Below are 21,516 nucleotides of genomic sequence, written 5' to 3' on the forward strand. Positions count from 1 at the left end.
CGAAATATGAAAAGCATTTTAGCATAGGGAGTACTGTTCAGTAATATTTCTAGGTGTAGCTCAGTCGTTTGATAAGGGCGTTTTATAATTGGCATGAAGGCCTTTTGTATATGATTAAAAACATTCAACCTTTAGAATTGTATAAAACATTGCAGTCTTATTTGAATAATAGAGAATTTATGGTGAAAGTAGGAGATTTCATATCTGATGAACGACAGATAAGAGCTGGTGTACTACGAGGCAGTGTTTTAGGCCCAACTCTATACATCATATACGAGGGCTGTCCGATAAATAACCGACCTAACCATAATGCACGCGACTTTTTCTTATTTTTTTTTTTCTACATAGTCTCCTTGTAACTCCACACACTTCTCCCAGCGATGCTCCCATCTCTGCAACCCTTCCAAATAGTACTTGGCGTCTTTGTCTGCAAAATACGAGTTCACGAAAGAGATTGCCTCCTCATTTGACGAAAATCTCTGGCCGCCGAGCGCAGTTTTAAGTTGAGGAAACAAAAAAAAAGTCACTTGGTGCTAGATCCGGTGAATAAGGTGAATGGTCAAGCAGTTCGAACCGCAATTCGTGGATTTTCGCCATGGCGACTGTTGAGGTGTGAGATGGTGCGTTGTCTTGGTGGAACAAGACTTTCTTTTTTTGCAAATTTGGCCGATTTTTCGAAATTTCTTCCTTTAGCTTGTTCAATAATGATGCGTAGTATGCTCCTGTTATAGTTTTTCCTTTTTCAAGATAGTCGATAAAAATAATTTCATGGCTGTCCCAAAAAACACTCGCCATCACTTTCCCAGCCGAATACACAGCTTTAGATTTTTTTGGGGCTGGTTCCCCCTTTTCCATTCACTGTTTATATTGGATTTTTGTTTCGGGCGTATAATGATGAATCCAAGTTTCGTCTACAGTTATCAATCGGCGTCAAAACTCGGTCTTATTGCCTCTAAACTGAGCCAACAGAGCGCTGGAAATGTTCATGCGCGCACGTTTGTGGTCTAGCGTAAGCAAACGCGGCACCCAACGCGCGGACAGCTTTCTCATGCCCAAATCTTGGTTTAATATGTGACAAACAGTTTCTTTTGACATCTTCATAATCTCAGCTATTTCCCTAACTTTAATCCGGCGGTCGTCTAGTACCAATTGACGAACTTTAGCGATGTTATCGTTAGTGGTTACAGTTTTTGGACGCCCAGGACGTTCATCATCTTCCAAGCTCCTGCGACCACGTTTAAATTCAGCTGCCCAAAATTTTACGGTGGTAAACGATGGTGCAGAGTCACCATACACAGAGTCCAATTCATCTTTGATTTGTGAAGGCGTATTGCCTTTCAAAAATAAAAATTTAATTACAGCTCTATATTCAATTTTTTCCATTTTGGGGAAATCACCGAAATAGACTCACAAAAACGACTGTCAACAGATAATTGCGCAAGATAAATTTCTGAAATTTTGGCGAGTAGCTATTATAATATGCACAATTTGAAGTAGAAACTTTTTTTTTCAGATGTGCCGCCAGCTTCACGTTGAGGTCGGTTATTTATCGGACAGCCCTCGTATGTATACAGCAGATCTTCCAATAGCTAACAATGTAAACAGTGCATTTTTCGGGTTGCATGGGCAGTTCTTGAACGGCTTCTGGTTGCTCTTCACCCCAAATGCGGCAATTTTGCTTATTTACGTAGCCATTCAACCAGAAATGAGCCTCATCGCTGAACAAAATTTGTCGATAAAAAAGCGGATTTTCACATTTCGAACCGAACACTGATTTTGGTAATAAAATTCAATAATTTGCAAGCGTTGCTCGTTAGTAAGTCTATTCATGATGAAATGTCAAAGCATACTGAGCATCTTTCTCTTTGACACCATGTCTGAAATCCCACGTGATCTGTCAAATACTAATGCATGAAAATCCTAACCTCAAAAAAATCACCCGTTATTATCTTCAACTTTTGCGGATGACACAGCTTTAGTGAGTAAAATAACATGTATGAAGATTAGCGCTATAAATTTAAATTGGCTTTTAAATAAAAACTCCAAACTAAGCCTAGATAACAAAGTGCTTTTATATAATGCGGTCGTAAAGCCGATTTGGATGTATGGCATTCACCTGTGGGGTACGACCTGTGCAACTAATATTGATATATTACAAAGTTTTCAATCAAAAATGCTTAGAACAATCACGTGTTCACCATGGTACATACGTAACAAAAATATCCATAAAGACCTTGGTATCCCTATGGTAAAGAAAGAAGTAGAAGACAGCAGAATTAAATATTTATCTAAACTCCGAGATCACCCAAACCCTTTGGCCAATACTTGGGTACATTCCTGCGATCAAACACGACTTAAAAGAAGAGATATGCCTGCGTATTGAAGAGCGACGTATCAGCAAAATAGCTCAATCACTTGCTTGAGCCTGTCTAGTTTTTAAATAGATTTAAGATTTTATAACTTATTGTTATTGTTGCATTTGATCTGTCAGAGTTATTGACCTTTCTAATGTAGGTATTTCGGATGTTTTTAATTCTTTATGATCGTTCATATTAACATTTACTTGGTAATTTGATAATTCCATTATATTTGCTTTGCTTTTATTTTATGAATCAGAATGGTGATAATTGCGATTATGTTCATCATGTAGATGACTATGAGCGAAAAAGTGGTAACTAAAGCTGCAGTGTGCCCTACTTTGAATGTTTGCAAATGATGTGTATTGTTTAGATGAAGTTCATTCATCATTTCCAAACTTAGAATTTGGTTTGCTGCTAAATTTTTCATTAAATAAGTATGTTTGGTTTTCTATCCACACCGTGCATAGAAAAGATCCAGAAAAAATGTGTGTTTGGCTGTCAATTCTTATCGTACCGTTATATTGGTTTAGTAATATAATGTGAGGTGATATATTTTCTACCGATGGTATGTGTTGATTATTATATAATACATTCTGCCGGTTTGCTCTTTAATAGACGTGGGACACAGGTTGTGTTTGCTTATGTCTATAATATTCTTCTTATTACATATTTGTATATTATTATATTCGTTACATTTGTTCTTAATGCCTAATATTTTATTATTCTTACACAATTACATTTTCATATGGAATCTTAGTTATATTCCTTTTTATTTTTATTGATCTTATCACAGATTCACAAATGTCGCTATTGGATAATGGTATTCCAATAATGTATAATAACAAAGTTTCATTTCATGTAAGTTTAATATTTGCTAATTCGAGTGATTCTTTGATATTTTTCAATGTGAAATTATTTTTCTAAAAGTATATTTTAATGAATTTAATTCCCCATTTGACAAAATATAAGGATTAACCATAGTGGCTTTTGCCCAATGTATTGCGTAGTCTATATTGATTATCTCTTCTTTTATTATATTTAATTTATATTTGATTTCAATAGCAAGATTATGTTGTACAACTTCATTTGTTTGTACCTTTTTAAAATTTTGTTTGATATTGCAGTAATATTATTATTTCTGTCGAAAATTATTTTATTAATTGTTATTTGTTCGTTATTATTTTCAATTATGTTATTAATTTGATTCTCTAGTGTTATTAGGTCGTCGTGGTCAGGATTTCGCGCAATCCATTTCCAGACTGATCCTATTTCGTTTATCGATTTCCTAAATCTTTTTGGTTTTAGTCTATTTAAGTGTGTGGTAGTTTTAGTGGATTCTCTTCTCTAATTTTAGTTTTATTCGCATTACTTAAATCGTTTAGTGCTTTCTGGTATTCCTCTATGTCAACTTTGTGTATCAGTCGAAATGTACCTGTTTGATTGTATCTGGTCCTGTACTAAATGTTGTTAGTTGTGAATTCGTATAGTCTATTATTCTAAAGTAAGTGTACACCAAATGTGCGAAAAATCTGTACGCTACTAGATTCGTGTTCTTTTACAATTTCCTTTCTACATCTTGCTGTTAATTTTGAGCCTCTTCGTTTATTTATTTTAACATATATTATTTCTCCTGGGCGTAGGTTTTTATTGGATTTCTAGTTTTATTGGAAATTTCTAAGTCCTTCATTTGTTGTTTTCTTAATGTCTCGATGTTTTCTCATCTTGAGTTTTCATATTGCTGTGGGTCTATTGAAACGCGTCTTCCAAAAAAGGTTTCTATTGATCTTTTTCCGGTTGTAGAGTGTATTCGTAGGTGCAACGTTTTTCTTGAAATTAGCGGTAGGCGTGTTCGGTTTGAAGACAACGCATAATTTCAGAAAGTGTAAAGTGAAATCTTTCGATTTGTTCATTGACTTTGCTAGCGTATGGGGGTGTTTTGAAATGTTAATACCATAAATTGTATTGAAGCTCAGTTCAGGGAATTTTTCATTATCTATAACTATGGTTTTCGGTACACAAAAAAAAGTATTTGTCGCAAGGGTTCTCTGATATTCTCTATTGCTTTTAATACCGTTAATCTAACTTGGACGAATTTCGAAAATTTTTATACTGAGGTAAGTACAAGACTTTTCTCTGTGCCGTATTACAGCTGTTGACAGCTAATTAGAAATCCTACATAGTTTGAAGTAAATTATGTTATTTTCCAATAAATCATTTATTTTTACCGTTTTTCCTTCATTTTATTGAAGCCTACGTTAAACTTAAACAATAATAGTAAAAATTTTAATTAAAAATCCCTTTTTTTTTGAAGATTTTAACAAAAATGTGTAGAATCAACGATTTGAGTACGACAACTAATTAGAAACGAAAATATTTTATCAACAAAAAATAATGATATTACAAAATCTTGCTTACTTTCAGTTAGTATTTTGTTGGTTTTCTCTTTTACTTTACTATTGCTTCACATCGACTTCGAATTTACGTTATAAAACTCTGATAACGCACCAATGATGTAGTTTGCCATGCCGTTCTTATTTTATCACAAAGGATATCCATATTTGTAATATCTTTGGTACCTACAAATTTTCTACAAATCTACAGGCCACTCCAAAACATTCACGGAATTTTCAACAAAAACCTTTTGTGTCAACTTTCCCGTATGCTTTGGATTGTTATTTTGTTGGAATTTCCATATAACAGGCAAATTCCTCCTTAGTCCATGGCAGAATGACAATTTTTAGAATGTCGACGTATTTCTCCTAATTTAAAATTACATCAATCGTATGGAGCGGACCTACACCATTCCAGGAAAAACATTCCCACACCATTATAGATCCTGCACAATGCTTTTCTTGAAATATTGGTCGGCGAACATACCTTCGACCATCAGGATCTATGCGATTAATTTTATCTACATCGCTCCAAACAAGAAACTGCCATTGATTCGTTGTCCATGATCAATAAGAGTTGGAGAAATATACGCGTTGTTTACTTTGAATTTTAGTCAGAAGTAGTTTCCTGCGTCCTGTCCTACGGTGGAGTCCAAATTCGACCAAAGGCCGGGAAATTGTTTTCTTAGATATTTGGACATTATATTCGTCTTGAGTTTTATGTAGAATGTCCGTAGAGCACTTTTATGGGTCTCTTCGGGCGATGGTAGTAATTCAGAGATCTAAGTATTTCTGTTGAAGTTTTTAAGTTTTTTTCTTTGGGTGTAACATTGGAAATAGTTTTAAAATTCTGAGTAGGATTAAGGGCATTGAAAACAATTTTTTTGACCTAATTCAAAATTATTTTGTACGTCTTTCTAGACTGACAAAGGTCAAAAATGTAACTAAGTGGGGCAGGTGTACAGCTGCAGCTTTTTCTCATTAAAAAACTTTTATAATACATTTTAACCCCTTGACGTATTTCCACGAGCCTGGCTCGTGGTGCAATTTCTGTGCCTTACATGATTATCACGAGACTGGCTCGTGGTGCGTAGAAGTGTACATTTGATGAAGAGAATTGAAAGTTTCCCGTTATTTTCGGCAAATACTGTAAACAAAAAACATTGCTTCAGTTGAGTGCATTATCTACTGCAGATCAGTTTTATAATGATCGTATTAACTCGTAGTATTTTATTTTATGTATATTTGTAAAACACGTGTGCGACAGTTCGTAAGCATCAAAACTGGTTTGTTTAGTGCAAGTTGCGTGCGAACAGTTGGAAGCGAATTTTGTTGCGCTAATTGATACGTCAAGGGGTTAATATATTTTAAACCATATTCCGAAACACATCCTTACCAAAAATCAGTAATATTATTGATAAAAAATAGCACCAGAAGGAATTTTAATTCTTTAAACCGCTGTTTCTAATTAGCTGTCGCACTTAATTCACCTTCTATGTCGTAACGCATTTACTATTTGGGAAAAAATTAAAATAAATTTAACTTCACAACTACAAAACAGAGTGCATTTAGATGAAGTAGAGTAACAAGAACAGTGCAAGACTTTTAGGAATATAAATAACGGTATATCAAAAATTTTTATCATTATACTATCAGCGACCTACAAAAAAGAGTTTCTAATTAGCTGTCAACAGCTTTATCTATATGAACTATTTCACCAGGATATTGTGGAATGAGGGTTTCAAGTAAATATGGTTTAATAAGATGACGATCGTATTTATTTTCTTTACAGATTTTGCATTGTTTGATTATAGCTTCTATTTTTGCTTTCATTTTTGGAAAATAACATTTTTGTATGAGCTTCGTTTGGGTATATGTATTTGTTGAATTATTCCCATTATTTCTTTGAAAGTAAATATGCCATTTATCACCGAAGTGTTTAAGTAACTTTCCTCTGCTTCCCCCGGCGGGTACTGTCCGGATGGATGAAAACACTCCAGCTCTGAAAGTATTCAACGCAGTACCCGCCGCGGGAAGCAGAGGAAGAGGAAGAGCTCCACTCCGTTGGAAGGACCAAGTGGAGAAGGACCTGGCTTCGCTTGGAATATCCAATTGGCGCCACGTAAGAAAAGAAGAAACGACTGGCGCGCGGTTGTTAACTCGGCTATAATCGCGTAAGCGGTGTCTACGCCAATTAAGAAGAAGAAGAAGTTTAAGTAACTTTTAAAAAGTGAAGTGAAGTACATGTCTATGGTATGTAGGGAATGGTATTTTAAATTGGTAATTATCTTCGTCTCCTAAAGAGACCCAAAGATGTTTTTGAAAACATTTATGGGTACTTCTACAGTAGGAATTAGATTGTACGATGAACTGAATTTGTGGCTACTGATAAAGAATTTACTTCAAATGGTCTTGAAAGAGTATCTATGTTGGCTTTATCAGGTTTACATCTTAATTCGTAATTATATTCTTCGAGTATAACTTTCCACCGTTTTAATTTAGAACTACTGTTTTTTATTGCTTAAGACGTATGTGAGAAGATGATGGTCTGTATGGATTATTACTTTTGCTGTTTCATAGAGGTAATTTCTAAAAGTCTTTAATGTCCAAATAATGCCAAGCATTTCGTTTTCATTGACTGCATAGTTTTCTTCAGTTTACTTCATGTTCTTGATATGAAGGTTTTGGATTTTCCATTCTGTTTATGGTAACTATTGGAAGCATTCTACCTTCTTCGCCACGAAGTAGAATTGTGAGTGGTTTTGCTAATTTGGCGTAATCTTTTATGAAACTTCCATAGCATAATGAAAATCCTAAAAATGATAGTTTTTATTTTAGGTGGGTTTGTGGAAATACCAGCAGAAGAAATATTGAATCCTATAAATTTTACTTGATATTTATAGAATTCGCATTTGTCTGCTTGTACTTTCATATTAGCTTTACGGAGTGTATCAAAAATTTTGTCGATATGTTCTGAATATTTCGTCTTATTATTATGTCGTCTATATAGACATAACATATTTTTCCTATATATTGTCTTAGAATGTCGTCTAATGTAGATTCCTTAAGAGGAATTTGAAGGAAACCGCTTTTTACAAGGTACGTTCCAAAGTAAACAGGACTTTTTGAATCTAGCGCCGCCTAGTGGCGCCATCTATATGTCGACTGGTGCGTTACAATCTGCTATATTTATCGATTGTCTTGTGCGAATTTCATGATATTTCATTGATTGGATTGTTTGTGTTATCGGTGAAACAAAGAGCTAAAATCACATTTTGTTATAAAATTGGTAAAACTTTTACCGAAGTACGAGTGCACGAGTGGTTTTAACGTTTTCAAAGTGGTTGTGAGGACATAAATAACAATCAACATGTGTGCCAATCAAAATCCGTGATCACCGGAAATTCCATCGAAACTGTGCGTGAATTCATCAAAAATCAGCCGAAATTATCATTGAAATTCTTGGAAATGGAATTGACATCTCCAAAACATCGATTTAGCGCATTTTGACCGAACATTTGGGCTTACGAAAGGTGTGTGCACGGTTTGTTCCACACAAATTGGCTGACGACCAAAAATTGCTCTGAATCCAACGTTCGAAGTGGCCATTAACCTGATATGGCACCGTGCGACTTCTTCCTTTTCGGAAAAATGCATTTGCCCATGAAAGGAAAGCGTTATGCAGACGTAGAGGACATTCAAAAGGCTTGCACCGGCATACTGGCAGCCATACCGGCCAACGAGATAAAACACTCGTTCGACATGCTTTCGGACTGTGTAAAAAGCTGCATTGAAGCACAAAGAGATTATTTTGAATAAAATAAATTGATTTTGCCGAAAAAACCATTTGTTTTTTTTTAAGTCCTGTTTAATTTGGAACGCACTTTGTAAGTCGATTACTGAAAATATTCGGTTTTCTCCTAATTGTGATAATACTTCATTTATCTCTGGTATTGGATATCTGTCAGCAGTAGTAACTGCTATCTGTAATCAACAACTAGTCTGAATTTTCGCCGATGCATCGTCTTTTTTAGGTGCAACCCATATTGGTGAGTTATATGGTAATCTTGATTTTCTAATAATAACGGGTGATTTTTTTGAGGTTAGGATTTTCATGCATTAGTATTTGACAGATCACGTGGGATTTCAGACATGGTGTCAAAGAGAAAGATGCTCAGTATGCTTTGACATTTCATCATGAATAGACTTACTAACGAGCAACGCTTGCAAATCATTGAATTTTATTACCAAAATCAGTGTTCGGTTCGAAATGTGTTTATCGACAAATTTTGTTCAGCGATGAGGCTCATTTCTGGTTGAATGGCTACGTAAATAAGCAAAATTGCCGCATTTGGGGTGAAGAGCAACCAGAAGCCGTTCAAGAACTGCCCATGCATCCCGAAAAATGCACTGTTTGGTGTGGTTTGTACGCTGGTGGAATCATTGGACCGTATTTTTTCAAAGATGCTGTTGGACGCAACGTTACGGTGAATGGCGATCGCTATCGTTCGATGCTAACAAACTTTTTGTTGCCAAAAATGGAAGAACTGAACTTGGTTGACATGTGGTTTCAACAAGATGGCGCTACATGCCACACAGCTCGCGATTCTATGGCCATTTTGAGGGAAAACTTCGGACAACAATTCATCTCAAGAAATGGACCCGTAAGTTGGCCACCAAGATCATGCGATTTAACGCCTTTAGACTATTTTTTGTGGGGCTACGTCAAGTCTAAAGTCTACAGAAATAAGCCAGCAACTATTCCAGCTTTGGAAGACAACATTTCCGAAGAAATTCGGGCTATTCCGGCCGAAATGCTCGAAAAAGTTGCCCAAAATTGGACTTTCCGAATGGACCACCTAAGACGCAGCCGCGGTCAACATTTAAATGAAATTATCTTCAAAAAGTAAATGTCATGAACCAATCTAACGTTTCAAATAAAGAATGAGATGAGATTTTGCAAATTTTATGCGTTTTTTTTTTTAAAAAAGTTATCAAGCTCTTAAAAAATCACCCTTTACCTTTTGTTTTTGTACATCTTGTTTTAAACTGACAGGATATGGGTATGATTCTGAGTATATAGGTGTATCTGAATTTGTTCTAATCTCCGCTATTACTTTTATTGTGTACGTTAGTTTTTCGTTAGGTTCCGAAAATAGGCTTCGATGTTTTTGTACAAGTTGTTTAATTTCGTTTTTTTTTCTGAAGTGTTCATATATGTTCGTCACTAATTTGAATGGAATAAACATCTTACGCTCTATATTAATGGAGTTTTACGTTTTTCGTTTGTTTGCTGCGATCATGAAATTGTCCTTAGTACGTATTATTGCTGATAATTCCTTTAAACTATCATTTCCAAGAATTGCGTGAAAAGTTGTAAGAGCGGGTATCAAAAAAAATTTTAATTTCCATTCTTTAATATTAAAAATATTTAAAAAAGTGGGTTGGGTAATGTGTATTTGCACACCGATTGAATTTGCGTAAAAAGGGTTATTGTTTTCTTTGGAATTTGGAACTAAATTTGAGTTTTTATTGGAACCTATATCAACTAGAATTTTTAAAATTTCTCCACTCTTTGTTTTGCAATTAAAATAAAAAAAGGACATTTGTCAGGTCCAGCGATTGTTCGTTTTCGTCGGTTTCTGTAGTATCGGAAAAGTCGTAGTTGTATTCGTTGCTTTGGGTTTGTTTTTGTTGTATTGTTAATTTTGTTCACTGTAAGGTTTACAGTTTAAATTTACATGAAAGTTTCTTTGAACTTTTGGTTGCAGTTAATTTTTGTTATATGGTCGTTTGACAGTGAATTTGGGATTTAGTGTATTAGCGTAATTAATAGCATTTGTTCTTAAGCTAACGTCTACATCCATTGGTTGAGGTGGTTTTGGTGGTCTTGGAGGAGAATTATTTGATGGTTGGTCATGCTGTTTGTTAGCGTGTTTTGATTTTCTAATTTCAGGCAAAGGTTCGGAGCTTCTGGTAGGCTTTTTGGTTATATGATGCCGAGAAGACTAAGAAGATCACCAGAAAGTCCTTTGACAAACGTGGGAAGGGCTTTAGCGCGGTAGTTTTCAGTTAAAAGGTGAATTGCGTCTTTGCCTACTTCCATATAACCAATTTTGTTAAGGATTAATGATAGGTAGGAATAAACTTTTTTTTTCTTAAATGTTAGACTTCCCTGTATGAGGCAAGTCATTTGATACTCTAAAGTACCAATGTCTCTTTGGTCTGCGTAATGGGTAGTTAAACACCGAGATATTGGTGTCCAATCTAAAAGCGTATTATACGACTCTAGTGTTATGTCTGCTTTCCCTATAATTTTATTTCGAATTACATTTAACATTCCAAAATATCGTGGTGTGCCTTTTGAGGGTTCATATATCCTCAGAATCCGCTCGACACTTTTCTTCCAGGAGGTAAACTCCGAAGCGTTCCCTGAAAATTCTCGTAGTGATCGCACCACGTCTGGAATTTTGTCCATTTCGATCATGTTGTCCCTATATCTATCGTCTATTGTTCGGTCAGTAATATTCTGGTTCGTGCCATTATTTAGAATATTTTTTATTATAGCTTTGTCTGTCCGTCTGTAACATCTGAACTACAACGTTTTTAACTAAATGTGACAATTCTGGTGGCTGGTGCAGCGGGAGCTGTATTCCCTGGAACTGGTGATCTTATCAAATTATTTGGGTTAGACATATTTTCTGTTTAGATTTTGTTTTATTTTCTTGAAAACATATTTTTTCCTTTTGTTTTATTTATGTTATTAATCTCTGGAGGATCCCTTTTACAGGAAAGTCGCAGAATTATTTTGCAGTTATAAGAACCGGAGGGTCCCCCGTTAGGTGGTGAATCGCGGCCTTTTTAATTATTAAAAGTTATTAGCTGTACAAGCCTCTTTCTTATTTGGCTTTGTAGCATATAATTCTCTGGAGGGTCCTCCCGATGGTGGTGAGTTGCAGCTTTTATATTATTATTTATTATTAGCTGTATGAGCCTGTTATTATGTGTACAAAAAAAGGTATCCTCAAAAAAAATGTTACTCTGAACTCAATCAGTTTCTTTTCTTAAATTTTCTTTCCTTTTTTCTTAAATCTTTAATTTTTAAATAAATTGTTTCTCTTCTTTTATGAATTCTTACTTACTAAATTAAATTATCTTAAGTTATTTCTTACGTAAATATAAATATCAGCTTTCCTCCCATATATGGTGACCGTGCGTTTTCCTTTTCCTTCTGTACTCGGGCGCACCCTTTTACTCTGTTTGTATCACGTATCAGCCGGTGTAATCCATATTAGAGATGTTGATTGAGTTGCGCGGATTGCTCTTCGCTCGTTATCGGACTTTTTCTCACATCGCTCAGGCGCCAATTATCAGGCCTTTTACTTCGGCACCGAAAAATAATGTTTTTTAATTTTTTGTAAGCTCCGTGTGACCTTCTTTATTCAAAAATTAAATTACAACTAATATTACATTTTATACTTAAACTAAAAAGTAACCATTTTCTACCTGTACCTTAAATTACGGCAATTCTTAGGAGTTGTAGCTTTAGCGGCTCGTGTCGGATGTTTCTTCCTTTTGACAGCTGCAATTGTTAGTGTCAGCTATTTTACTTATGTTAACTCAAATATTACCGTCAGCTATAATTTTTAATGTTACTTGTGTTAACTTATATAATGTCGAACAAATAATGCACAAGCATACAAACATAAATACGTGTACACATGTTAATGTATCACCAACAAAAAACATTAAGTGAAATACGCTTAATAGGTTTCTAGTTACATTTTTATATTCATATTTAAATTCTGTAGCCGAAACATTCGCTGAAAATGGAGGCAAAGAAGAAGACTTTGTGTTTGCCTCTAAGTCATATTTCAAGAACAAAAAAAGTTAACTGAAATACTAAGTACTAATGCTTTTTTTAAATGAAATAACAATGAAGTTCCTATTTTTACATTTTAATTTGATTGTATTATATTGAAAACAAAATTTATATCAAAAATGATTTCTTAAATGTATCAATATAAAAACATATCCAAAACAAAGTAAATGTTTAAAACGTTTACTAATTTCATTAAAAATTCGTGTTTTTTAAGCATGTAGAAAATGTGTAATTACGTTACTTAAAAAACATGTTTTGCAAATGTCTTTTAAACGCTTATAAAGTTGGGTGCTTTTCGATTATAAACCCCTTGTTTTCATGTCTTTTGTAAAGGTCACAGCAACGTTTTATAAGTGTTTTACTTACATTTGAACGCTTGCAAAATGCTTATTTTTATATGTAAATGCTGACTGGGTTGTTCTACAAAAACAACCAATAGCATAAGCATCACTAGTCAATATGGCAGCCAAATTGGCTTAGCCAAAATGTAGTACATCTCACAACAAAAACATTTTCATTCAAGAACTTAGACGCATATTCAGCAAGTGACCTAGTTTTATTCTTAAAAACAGATGCCGTAACATCTCTCCGAGCATGCCTTTACCAACAAGCGTCTCGTATTTGCTTTCTCAACATCGTATAAGGTTCTATCGAGCGTATTGTGTGAAAGATTAAAGCCCACCGTCAATAAACTGTTTGGAAATTATCAGTGTGGCTTTAGACCTGGCAAGTCAACAACCGACCAGATATTCACCATGCGCCAAATCTTGCAAAAGACCCGTGAAAGGAGAATCGACACACACCACCTCTTCGTCGATTTCAAAGCTGCTTTCGACAGCACGAAAAGGAGCTGTCTTTATGCCGCGATGTCTGTATTTGGTATCCCCGCAAAACTAATACGGCTGTGTAAACTGACGTTGAGCAACACCAAAAGCTCCGTCAGGGTCAAGAAAGACCTCACCGAGCCGTTCGATACCAAACGAGGTTTCATACAAGGCAACTATTGATATCATCGGCCACAACACCAGCGCCGTTAGTTCTGCTTTCTCCAGACTGGACAAGGAAGCAAAGCAGATGGGTCTGGCATTGAACGAGGGCAAGACGAAACATCTCCTGTCATTAAACAAACAGTCGTCGCACTCGCGACTTGGCTCTCACGTCACTGTTGACAGTCATAACTTTGAAGTTGTAGATAATTTTGTCTATTTGGGAACCAGCATAAACACCACTAAAAATGTCAGCTTGGAAATCAAACGCAGGATAACTCTTCCCAACAGGTGCTACTTCGGACTGAGTAGGCAATTGAGAAGTAAAGTCCTCTCTCAACGAACAAAAACCAAACTCTATAAGTCACTCATAATTTCCGTCCTGCTATATGATGCAGAGGCTTGGACGATGACAACAACTGATGAAAACGAGTTTTCGAGACAAAAGTTCTGCGAAAGATTTATGGCGCCAAGTGGCGCCACGTAGCGAAAAGAAGAAACGACTGGCGCGCTGTTGTTAACTCAACTATAATCGCGAAAGCGGTGTCTACGCCAATAAAGAAGAAGAAAACACATACCAAATGTACATACATATGTCCTGTGTAAGCACTAGCTTACTTTGCTTGTCGGGCTATGTGCAAGAAGATGAATCTGAAGATATACTCATATATGTATTTTAAAATAGTTAATTAATTTATTAAATTATGATTTAAAAAATGAAAAAGAGAAATAAGTTTTATTTGTTAGGTATAATATTAACAAGTTTTTTGATATTTTCGTAATTATCGAAACTTTTAATTGGGACAAGCAAGTCAAGATATTCTGATCTCTAAAGAAATCTACACAACTCGCTGGCTGAGAAAAAATATTGATTGCGCATAGAAAATGCCGAGGGCAAAATGTAATTTTATGCTTGTTTGATTCCCAAAGTATCAAAGCATTTTGCAACTGCTACTCTTTTAACTCATAATGAAAATAAATTTATAAAAAATACACAAACAAAAAATTGTAAAAATTTAGAAATCGCATGGCACAAGTAGAATTCATTCCTAGGTTAGTCAAGAATATTCCCTGGTTGATCATGTTACACAAAACTGTAATTCTACAGATTCCCTTCTACTAAAATCAAACAATGTTAACATTTCATGGGGTGAATTCCATGGTTGTGAGGTGAATTCCCTCAAATGCTCGATATCAAACATGCACCTTCTCATTGTTTGATGTTCTTTAGTCCAACATACTGAACAAGCCAACGAGACATTGATTAAATTCTGGAGCTGAAGATGTGGATTTTATAAAATCTCACGATAACGGCTTCATCACTTCTTTGAAGTTCCAACTTTTATCGCTGCCGCAACTTCAGCGAACTCCTCTACAAAATGGTATGGATGGTTGAGATGCTTCCCTTAGATTTTGATATCTACTGCAACGTTTTCCTTCCTTTTGAAATTAAGTATTATTTTTTTCTCTTCAGATGTGGTTTTGGTAAGGCTAAGCTCAGGCTACTACCGGGGTCACAGCTGGCGGATAATGGACGGCCTAAGCTAAGTAGGTTAGCTACGAATAGTAATACGCAGCTCCCGACCAAGAGCCCCCAAAGCCGCCGACCAAGAGCTTGGCTCAAAACGCCTAAAGCGCCCAATGAACCTCCGGCGAAGAGGCGAGAAGATGCCGCCTTTAAATAAGCGTCCACAACCCCCACTGAGGTTGCACCGAGGGAGAACCTACCCACGAGAGGGAAGTAACAAAGCGACGAGGGAACCATACAGTGAGCAGCACCAAAAGTGCACAGGCGTCGGCGAAAACCCTGGGCAAGCGCCCATCAGAATCGAAGCCAGTGATGTTCGAATTTTAGAGGGCTGGTGAGGGCAGTATTCTATCACCTCAATGCCTGGAAATGGTCTTCAAGTACGTTCAATGCACGTCGCCATAATTTTTTGGCCGTACAGGTTCAGTTGAGACGAGCTCCTGATTCATGCCTGAACCTGGCTCTGAACATAAGCTCCCATAAGAACTTGTGTCAAACTTTGCGTGAAACCCCAACATAAAGAACAACAAACCAGGTAGGATACTTTGATCCCCTACACTCATCGTAACTCCTAAACAACCCGAAAAATTTGAGGAAAGATAACCTCAAAGGAAACTCCTGCCACACAAGCACGACCAGCAAAGCAAATAGAAGAGAAAAGCTCTCCAGTGGCCACCACAGAAGGACCTCAAAACTCACCGAGCAGAAGAGAAAGACGAATCTTTGGAAAAATGCTACGGTATGGTACAAATTCTGAAGACGGCGATGCCAAAACAAAAGAACGTCAGCTTGGATGTCAAGAACGGAGCGGCCCATCTGGATGAATTCATTACCGCAGAAACTGGCTCATCGCAGAAAACGAGAAAAGACGCGGACTTCTAAGCAGACGCATCAAGATCCCAGGCCAACAACCTCGAAGCTGCGAGCGACAGAGGTGAAGATCAAAGGGATCCGCAAAACAAGAGCTATACTACTAGAGCTGGAGAAGGGACAGTCCACAAAATCCTGTTTCGGCGAAGCACTCAAGACGACCTTCCAAGAATCCGCAACTATGGCCGATGTTAAATTAAAAGCCACAGTAGAGATAAGAGACCTCGAATCCCTTTCAACAAAAGAGGAAGTAGCAGAGTCTGTAAAAAAAAAAGTGCTGCAAGACTCCATCGAGGACTTGACGATAAGTATAACAGCACCTAACACAATAGAGCAGGTCAGGACATATATAACGCTCGATGAGGATAAGGCTGACACACTGATGCGACAAGCGCACATAAAAATTGGCTGGGTTAACTGCAGGCTGCGACTGAAAGAAACCCCAACAAGATGCTTTCGCTGCTTTGGATCAGGGCACTTAACCTGTGAATGCAAAGGGCCCGACAGATGAGGGCAAGGTACTTGTTTAAAATGCGGCCAACCAGGTCACAAATTGAAAGAGTGCACAAAGCCTCCTTCATGCTGTATGGAGGCTAAACACGAAAACCTATGGGATATGGTATATAGGAAACACCAAAACAAATGAATATCCTACAAGCCAATATGCATAGATGCAAGGCTGCTGACGCACTACTCTCGCAAATGGTGATGGAGAACTCCTACGAGTTAATCATCAGAAGCGAGCAATATAAAAAGAGTAGAGGTACCTGGCTAGAAGATAGCAGCTCGACCACCGCTATATAGCATACAGGAATTCCAAGAAAAGCTCGACAATACTGAGGACACAGCCAGGTCTATAGAAGGACAACTAATTATCGCCGGAGACCTTAAATCCAAAGCCGTAGAATGGGGTATGCCAAACACGGACTCGAGAGGAAAACGCATTCTAGAAACGCCTGTGCGACTAATCTTAAAACTGCTCAACATGGGAAATTCAACTACGTTTAAAAGTCCGAGATGCGGGGAAACTACACCAGACAGACTACACCTTATCATCAGAACGCATAGCTGGCTCAACAAAGATATCGAAGTCCTGAACGATTACACTGGCAGTAATCACCAGTACATTTTCTTCACGATCGATACTGGAACAAAAAATAGCCACTACAGGAAAAACACGAAAATGGAACATTTCGAAGCTAAATACTCCAAAATTTATCTCCGCAATAGACCACCAAAACCCATCTGGCAGCTCCCCAAAAAATGCAACAAAAATTTACGAGCACACAATGCTTAATATAACAAGAACCTGTCAAAAATCAATGTCCAAGGCTTCCCACAGCAAACATAAAACAGCAGTTTAATGGTGGACTGAAAATATCACCCAACTCAGACCCCCATGCCTCCGCCTTCTCAGATCCTACACGAGATCCAGGTGCAAAGGAGCCGAACAATACAAAGCAGCAAAAAAGGAGCTGAAGCACGCCATCGACGACAGCAAAAAGAAAACATGGGAAGAACTACGCGAGAATATAAACAGAAACCCGTGAAGAATCGGGTATAAAATAGTGATGAAGAGACTCGGCGCTCGAACAAAGCTACTTGACTTAACTGCTGTCAAAATGGATCACATCGTGAACGCACTATTCCCCATTCATGAAAACAGGGCTAGTGATCCAGAACACACTCTAAGATCTGCGTAAATCCCCCAGTTCACCCCTAAAGAGCTAAAACTAGCCATTGGGAAGCTAAAGGCCAACCAATCATCCGGCACTGACGGGATCCCAGCAGAAATCCTCAAAATAACCTCTGCAGAGCGCCCGTCAGTACTACTGAACATGTACAACGTCTGCCTTGAAACCGGAATATTCGCTGAACCCTGGAAAAAGGAACGGTGCTAATCAGAAAGGAAAAAGGAGACCCCAATTCGCCATCAGCATACCGTCGACTATGCATGCTTGATACAGCGGGTAAGCTACACGAAGGCCTACTTAAGCCCAGACTCGATGCGCCATAAATATAAAAAAATACTGGCGACTCTAGATGTCCGAAACGCCTTCAACAGCGCTAGATGGGTGGATATGATCGAAGAAAACAGAATCAGGTCATGATACGGACGGAAAGCATGGCTCGACTCACACAACCTCCAGCTAGCTACGGAGAAAACAGAGCTACTACTGCTAACAAACAAGCAGATAACCCTCGATATTCGGATTTTCTTAGGATACAGAAAGCAGTAAACTACCTAGAGGTAAGACTGGACCCCAGACTAACTTTCTAGGTACAAATCCAGCACGCCGCCGGATTATACGGAACTGAGATCTGGGCAGACGCCCTTAAAAAGGAAAACCGGCGTAAGTTAGTGGTCGGAGTGCACCGCAGCCCTCAGTGTTGCATCAGCCTACTGAACAGTATCAGGCGATGCAATATTAGTTATAAGCGGTAATGCCCCAATTGACCTTCTAGCATATGAAAGGAAAAATCTGTAGGAGCTAAACAAATCATCCGATAATAACAAGAGCGCAATACAACAAATAAGGAAAGATACAATAACAACATGGCAACAAAGATGAGAAAATGAAAGTCGCGGCAGATGTACGGCCAGGTTAATAAAAAATCTAGACCTTTGGACGAGCCGTAAACTCGGAGAAGTCGATTTTAAAACAACCCAGCTATTTTCCGGTTACGGATACTTCAAAAAGTACATCCCCAGAATGGTAAAGATCGAAGAGCCGTAATGCCTATACACCGACGCGACAGAAGACGACGCTGAATACACATTCTTTGAAGTAGTGCAATTGCGATCCCAGGGTGGGCGGCGGTTCCTTAGAAGGGAGGTTTTAGTGACCTGCTGTCACTTGCGCTGCTGTGACGATAGCACCGAGGAAGCGGAAGCCACCCCCTCACCCACAAAAAAAAAATTTTGTAGTTTCTTTTGATTTTCCACCCATATTTTAACGTATTTTTTCTCGAACAAAGATAAAAATGACTGGGTGCTGGTAAATTTATATTCAGACTGAACATTAGTTGCTACTGACAGCTTAGAACGCCACATATACATATATACTTTAAATAGTTTAAATTCATTTTTTTTTTTTCAAAGTATTTTTTTAAGTCACATTTAAAATCATATTTGATGTATTAACAAAGCCTTCAAAATAAAATTCTACAAACCAAAAATATTTTAGGCTTCTTTTAACTAACAAAAAATAGTTTCCGAATACGTTTGTGAGGCACTATAGATGAATACCTGTTTGTTCATACATAAGTAGGTATTTCGATGAGCGTGTACACGTGGATTTTCATTGCAATATGCATTCAAAGCGGGCGTAGAAGTATAAGAAACAAGTTTTTAAAATTTTTTTTGCAGTTTTATCTATACATTACATGTTGAAACACGAATATTATTGTTTGTACGTTAATAGCGAAATACCAACGTTATTTTGCTAGTGGAAAGTTACTGAAGCTGTCGGATTTACTTTCACTGTATACACAAATTGTACGCTTATGCTTATATGTACATATGTACATATATATGCACAGTTTTTGGCACTGTAAAAAAAGTTTCAAAAAAATATGTATTTCATTCATTTTCGATATTGGGTTATTTCTAGGTTTTTGAACAATTAAAGTATTCGATAGTTTCAAGTTTCCGTAAAAGCAACGATTTCATTTCTTCAGTGTCTCTGGACCTATGCCACAGCACGAAATTCACCATTACGAACTTTTTTTAAGTAAAGGAGAAAAATAAAGAAAAAAAATAAATTTTGTATATTTTTAATATATTTATTCGACATTCCCGAATTAAAAAATTTATTATATTTAATAAACAGAATTTAATCACTAGTAAATTTTTTCAAACAAATTTACATTATGAGTTTTCTATACTACTATGTTTATTTTTGGCACTTTGATATTCACTGTATGAAATTTCGACGGTACATATGGATATAATTCTGTTTCTACACAGAAAATTGGTTCTAGAAAAAAGGCGTTTAAAAAGCAAGTATTGATCGTCAAAATTAGGTGATTGGTTCCTTTTCTTTAGAACGTATGAAAGTTAGTGAAAAACAAGGATTTTTTAAGAACAAGTATTAATCTTTATTTTAACAAAACACATTATAGAATGTGTATTTACACAATCATAATTGTGGAACAAACCCAGATATGCTATTTAAGCTTAAAAGTACACTCAGAGAAAAAACCCACGTAGTCAATCTTTTAATATTCAATTTTTAATTCACTGTTCGCTCAAAATTCACTATTTTTATTGAGTAACTACATTAGTTTGCCATTATTTCTGAAACAGTTAGTCTCTGCACAGGCTTTTTTCAGTACTTGCGGTATTTTCGTTTGAGTCAGTTGTAAAAATAAGTTGAGTTGAACATGACGTTGTCAATAGAGTAAATTAAATACATACATATATGGCAAGTTCAAGAACTAAAACCATTGGCGTAAAACTGCTAATAATAACTGAATGAATATAAAATGTCTTTAGCGTTAAAATTAAGTTTAATGTAATTTTGTGAGAATAATGTTTTCCTAATATCTATACACATAAATGTTAACGAAAATACATCGAATACGATATATACAATTGCACTTTCATTAAGGCCATACTTATAACATACTTAAATGTTGTTTCTTATATGTACCTCTGCACTCGGTTTCATTGAGATGTGAAGTAGCAGCAGAAGCTACTCGTAAACAAACTACTCCAATGAATTGGGTGATCAATAGTTTTTGTACACTTTGTAAGTTTCACCGAAACTCTATATTGGTTCATGTTTTGTTTTCTTGATTCACATCGAACAAGCTTCCCGCAAACGTCTAATTTGGTAACATTTAACAACGTTATGTGATAAGAAAACTATCAACTTCAATAACAATTTATCTCAACACGCCGCGTTACGATCTCCACTCGAGGTGTTTCCGGGGGCGTTACGACGATAACTGCCTGACTTAGTGACCGCGATGACAGTTAATCAAAAGCTGCGTACTTAGGGTAAACACATACGGATCTATGCACACTTATATTCATATACGAATAGCAAAAGCTAGTAGAAAACTTTCAAGCAAATTTGTTTAACATATATGACACGTACATACACATATTAGAAGACAAATAAAAACTAACATAATGCGACATTTTACGGCATGGTGTCATATATTTTTTATCTTTCTTATCGTATTTTATCAAAACTGATTGCATATGCAGAGCACTCGTGAAAACTCGAACTAATGAGAACCATACTTGTTCGATTTAACGAATTGTTGGAGCCTTTAAAGTTTTGTATTTTAAATTACTTATTCGTTTCATCAGCTTTTATATTTCAAACGTAAAATTTTCTTTACATAATTCAAAATATTAGAACAGTTCATTCAAACATTTGTAATTTTGCTTTTCGTAAAGAATAGAAGTAACATGTGTATGCAAGATGTGGGTTGTTTTCTAATTGTAAACAGAATTGAAAAAAACAGGGATTTATGTGTGACGTTT

The 21,516-nt window shown here is 36.4% G+C and overlaps 1 protein-coding gene across 7 annotated transcripts in view; it reads right to left on the reverse strand.

Moving 5' to 3' along the window:
* LOC105234225 (protein zntC) overlaps nucleotides 1–21,516 on the reverse strand; it is a 453,706-nt gene that overhangs the window by 415,267 nt on the left and 16,923 nt on the right. For 2 of the 7 annotated variants that reach the window (XM_049460523.1, XM_049460524.1), the window contains exon 1: nucleotides 20,672–21,097. The exons of 1 other annotated variant lie outside the window; for it this stretch is intronic. The gene's annotated coding sequence lies outside the window, so the exon portion shown is untranslated. Of the gene's footprint in view, nucleotides 1–20,436; nucleotides 20,577–20,647; nucleotides 21,100–21,516 lie in introns of those variants that run through there. 4 more of the 7 variants (XM_049460522.1, XM_049460520.1, XM_049460518.1 and 1 more) reach the window with 4 other exon arrangements.

This window comes from Bactrocera dorsalis, chromosome 6 (genome assembly GCF_023373825.1).
Source record: "Bactrocera dorsalis isolate Fly_Bdor chromosome 6, ASM2337382v1, whole genome shotgun sequence".
Classification (NCBI taxonomy): Eukaryota; Metazoa; Arthropoda; class Insecta; order Diptera; family Tephritidae; genus Bactrocera; species Bactrocera dorsalis.